Source organism: Gossypium hirsutum, chromosome A12 (genome assembly GCF_007990345.1).
Source record: "Gossypium hirsutum isolate 1008001.06 chromosome A12, Gossypium_hirsutum_v2.1, whole genome shotgun sequence".
Taxonomy (NCBI): Eukaryota; Viridiplantae; Streptophyta; class Magnoliopsida; order Malvales; family Malvaceae; genus Gossypium; species Gossypium hirsutum.
In genome coordinates, this window is record NC_053435.1 from 21,041,377 (window position 1) to 21,046,742 (window position 5,366).

The 5,366-nt window shown below is 39.1% G+C and overlaps 1 non-coding gene across 1 annotated transcript; it reads right to left on the bottom strand.

The window, feature by feature from the left end:
* Nucleotides 1-5,000: 5,000 nt before the first annotated feature.
* On the bottom strand, nt 5,001-5,107 carry LOC121211925 (small nucleolar RNA R71). The gene has a single exon (XR_005907141.1). It is a non-coding gene; the product is annotated as a small nucleolar RNA R71 (small nucleolar RNA).
* Nucleotides 5,108-5,366: the final 259 nt, after the last annotated feature.

Here is a 5,366-nt window from a genome sequence, read left to right on the forward strand (position 1 = left end):
AAATCGAGAAGATAACATGGCCTAAGCCTTGCCACATGGGCAGCTCACACGCTCGTGTCTTTCGAGGGTGTTGACCAAGGCTTTCACGATTCACACGGCCTGGCCATTGACCCACACAGTCGTGTGCAATTTAACAGATCGAACACGGCCTGGCAATCACGTCACACGGGCGTGTCCTGCTGAGCCCAAGTTAAGTCCAATTCAGAAATGGCCACTTTAGAGGGTTTCTAGGCATTCCAAAGCCTATAAATAAGCATTAGAGGAGGAGAAAAGAAGAGACGAAGAAGAGGGGTAAGGAATTACCCCAAGAAAGCCGATTGATCCATCTCAGAAGCCGGATTCATCATCAAGGCTGAAGATCTCTCCTCAATTCCCCTTTAGGAGTTTTGGGTTTTCTTTATGTTTTGTATTCTTTATTCTTTTGGGATGTTTTCTTATTTAGTTATGAACTAAACCCTAAATACCTAAGGGGAATGAAACCTAAGACGAATCTTGTTATTATTTTCTGAATCGTATGATAAATATTTAACTTGTTCTTAATTATGTGTTCTTAATTCTTGTTTTGATATCCCAGGATACTGATTCAAGACACGCTCTTATTCTGAGGAGGAATAGACCCTGTCTAAGAGTACATTTTCCATAATTAAGTGGAGTTGATTGTGCACCTAGAAATAGGGTGACAAGATTTTGTCGGATTAGGGTGAAAACTAATAAGGGGATCCATAGATCGAGTTAATGCAACCCTAGAGTGTTAATTAGAGAAAAGTCTCGGTTATTCAATCTAGGGATTAGATGTTATTAGTCTTGAATAAGGATAATAACATAACTTAGGGATCTCTACGGAACAAGTTGAATGAATAAATCGTCCGATTCGGAGCCAAAATAACAAGTAAAGTGTAACACCCTGAATTTGGGCCTAGAAGTTTTGGGCCTTGAGCATGGGAGCGGTTGAAGGCAGTTTATAATATTCTGTTGTGCGTGAAAATTTCGTTAATGAAGGCTTGTTTTAGTGGTTAAGTGTGCTGAGAAGTGTTGGAGAAGTCCTGGGTTCAAACCTGGACTCTAGCAAAAATTTTGGTTTAAGGTGAATCAACCCTGGGTGTAGTAGGTAGGCCTTAAGAATATTGTTGGAGAAATTGTGACACAAAAAGCCTTGTAGTTCAGTGGCAAGTAGTGTGTGGAGCATTTAAGGGGAGGTATGGGTTCGAATCCCATGGCAAGCAAAGAGCATTTATTTTGCTAACAGGGGGCGGCAAGAGTTGGTGTTGAATTTAAACTCTGATGTTGGAGGGATCCCACATCGGGAAGCTAACATAAGAGTGGTTGCGAAGCTGGCTTTAAATAGAGGGAACCATGAAGAGAGTAAAGGTACATTTTCTTGGCTGATCCCTTTCGCTGTATGGCGTGCTCGTTTGGGTCGAGCGTCGGCTAAGAGTGCTCAGAGCGTGGATTAACTCCAGTCTCCTATCAGGTGTGTATTTCTCACTACTCTAGTTTTAGGATGGCTACTTCGGGCCGCGATAGGCCGAAAGGGGCCATGTGGACCCAATGGGCCAACGAGCCCTATTGGATAAGTTGTTTGATTGTATAGTAAATATTGGACTAGGCTAGGTGAATCTCATATCTGTGGCTAGATTTGGGCTAAAAGGGCAACGCGAATGTGTGGGCCCATTTGGGCCGAGAATAGGCTTTAGGGCCATTCGTATTGTTATCCCTGTTTAGAATACTTTAGTTTACCAAATTACCAAAATACCCCTGGTTTATAAAATTACTAAAATACCCTTGGTTTATAAAATCACCAAAATACCCCTGGTTTGTAAATTTACCAAAATACCCTTGGTTTACAAAATTACCAAAATACCCCTAGTTTGTAAAATTACTAAAATACCCTTTGTTTATAAAATTACCAAAATACCTCTGGTTTGTAAAATTACCAAAATACCCCTAGTTTGTAAAATCATCAAAATACCCCTAGTTTGTAAAATTACAAAAATACCCATGATTTGTGAAATTACTAAAATACCCTCGACCTGTAAAATTATTGAAATACCCTCGACTTATAAAATTACCAAAGTACCCTTGATTTATAGAATTACCGTTTTACCCTCGATTTACAAAATTACCGAAATACCCCTGTAAGGTAGAATTACTGGAATACCCCTGCAGGGTAGAATTACCAAAATACCCTTGTAGGGTAGAATTATTGCAATACCCCTGTAGGGTAGAATTACCGAAATACCTCTGTAGGGTAGAATTACTAAAATACCCCTGTAGGGTGGAATTACCGAGATACCTTGTGGGGTAAAATTACCATTTTGCCCCTAAGGTGTTAAATGACTGTTTTGCCCTTGTGGCCAAATGACTAACTTGGACTGTGTGGTTGACGAATTTGATTATGAATATATGTTGGTATATGAATGACTTGACTATGATTGTTTGATTCAAATATGGGCATGACATTCTGCATACATGACACGTTGCATGGGTTGGGATTTTGTACGGAGGAAGATCTGATCTGCTAGGATCGCATGGTTGCTTGACGACTGTGGATCCACCGAAGGCTGAAGAGCCGTATATTCATACTGATTTGATAAGGTCGCACGGGTCGCCCAAGACGACTGTGGACTGATCAATGGCTGAGTGCCGATCATATTTACCCGAGGCTGTGTGCCGACTATACTACCATCGCTGATGGCTATGTGACAACATGATACAGCTACCGATGGCTTAAAGCCTTCTGATTATGGCTTTCTGTCAACCTACATATGGCTCTGTGCCAACCTGATTATGGTTGTGTGCCAAACGTATTTGCCTAAGGCTATGTGCCAATATATGGTTATTGACGACTCTATGTCGATCACATTTACCTAGGGCTATGTGACGGTTATGTTACTCTAATTGATGGCTATGTGCCTAACATAATGCAGTTATCGATGGCTTTGTGCCACATATTCTGTTAAGCGGCTTTGCCACATTATCTGTTTCTGGTGGCTATGCCACAAATATCTGTTCTGGTGGCTCTGCCACAATATCTGTATCTGGTGACTCTGTCACAATATCTGATAACTGAGCAGCAATGCTGCAACTGTGGAGTGTAGGGCTGGATGGGTTGAGCTATTCCCGACATGGAGTGTAGGGCTGGTACGGGTGGAGTGTAGCGGTTGGTTATAGGCTGGATTAGGTTGGGATTGCATTCACATTCTAATTTTTGATTCTGTTACCTAATACTGATTATGATTTTGATTTTGTTACTTGATACTGATTCTAATTCTGATTCTGATTCTGTCACCTAATTCTGATTCTAATTTTGATTCTAGTTCTGATAATGTTTCTTATTCTGTAATGGGTTAAAGCCCATCTGGTACTGTCTGTTAAAATGGGCTAAGGCCCAATTGATACTGAAACTGTAAGTAGGGCTAGGGCCAACTTTTAATTCTTTTATATGACTGACTGTTCCTTTTATATAGTAGGGGATTTCACACTGAGTTTTCATAAACTCACCCCGTTTATTAACCTTTCAGGTAATTTCCAGCCTTAGACGGATCGGGGCTGCGAGGGGCTCGGAGGAAGCCACACACACTGTTTATGTTATAGTTTTGATTATTACTTTTAAATGTTTTTATGTGGGTTGTAGTAAAGCCGTTGTAATTTTCTGGATTTCAAATTTGGAATTTTATTTATTGTTCTTATAATTGCTAGTATTAGAACACGATTTTCCAAAGCAACTACTGCTGTTCAAAACATCACGTAACCGCAATTGTTTTTAAATTAAGCTTCCGCAACTGCTAGGATTTTTTACAAAGTTGTTAAGAATATTATTCAGCTGAGGTTTTCTAACAAGGTTTAAAAAGGGTACAAGTTTTTAATTATTAAGAAGGGTTTTTAATGGAAACATGGTTTCTGAAAAACACTTCAATGTGACACGCCAGATTCGAGCCAAACTTCCAGGCCGGGTTTGGGGTGTTACATAAAGTCTAGGTGGATTTTTCCTTAGGTATTTTCTCAAGTCAATCGATTTTCCCAAAAGTAATTCCCCAATTCTTTTCTCTGTGCGTTCTTAGTTTAAATAATTAGTTAATTAAAACAAACGCTTTTATTCTTAGGCTAGATAATAAAAAGATAGTTATTACTAGTACTTTTGGTTCCCTTAGGTACGATATCCCAGTCTTGCCATTACTATACTATTGTTAGATAGGTGCGCTTGCCTTTTCGTGATGATAATAGTTAGTCTAGGTTTGATCTTCATTACAAATATTTATTACTTGTTACGAATCACGCGATCCAGTTTTTAGCGCCGTTGCCGGGGAACTGAAATATTAGGAACACTAAATTTTTATTACTTTAGCCATTTATTTTTCTAGCAATTTTTTTTATTTTATTATTTATTAATTTACTTTTTTCTCTCTCTTGGCAGGTTTTTATAGTTTATGACTAGAAGAAACCCATCAGGACCATTACTCTTTAAAGAAGAAATCGATCATACAATTTGCAAAAACCAAAGAGAAATAAGGTGTGGTTTACACTACACGAAGAATGAACGAGAAGACGATACTCAAACCCCAACCGACGAGATCGCTGAAAACCCAGGCGATCAGCTGCCTCCTGCAATTGCAGCTAATCAAAATCCTGCTCCACGTACTATGTATGATTATGCTAAACCTTCTTTAATAGGAACTGAGTCTAGTATAGTTAGACTTGCTAGTGTTGTGAATAATTTCGAACTAAAACCTAACACAATTCGGATGATACAGCAGTTTGTTCAGTTTGATGGTTTGCAGGATGAGGATCCCAACACGCACTTGGCAAATTTTCTTGAATTTTGCGATACATTCAAAATCAATGGCGTTTCTGATGATGCCATTCGTCTTTGGTTATTTCCCTTTTCACTGAGAAACAAAGCTAAACAATGGTTGAACTCGTTACCACGAGGGTCTATCACTACTTGGGAACAAATGACCGAGAAATTTTTACTAAAATATTTTTCGCCGGCTAAAACGGCTAAATTGCGTAATGATATCTCTTCTTTTGTGCAGATGGATTTAGAAACACTTTACGATACATGGGAGAGATACAAGGACTTACTAAGAAGGTGCCCTCACCATGGGTTACCGCTTTGGCTGCAAGTTCAAACGTTCTACAATGGTGTGAATCCCTTGACAAGGCAAATGATTGACGCAGCTGCTAGCTGAACCATCAACAATAAAACAATGGAAGATGCCTATGAATTCATAGAGAAAATCTCTCTGAATAACAATCAGTGGCAAGTCATGAGGACTAAGCCAATAAAAACAGCCAGCGTTTATAACGTTGACTCAGTTACTAAGCTGTCAAATCAGGTAGAACTTCTTAATAAAAATATTGATAGT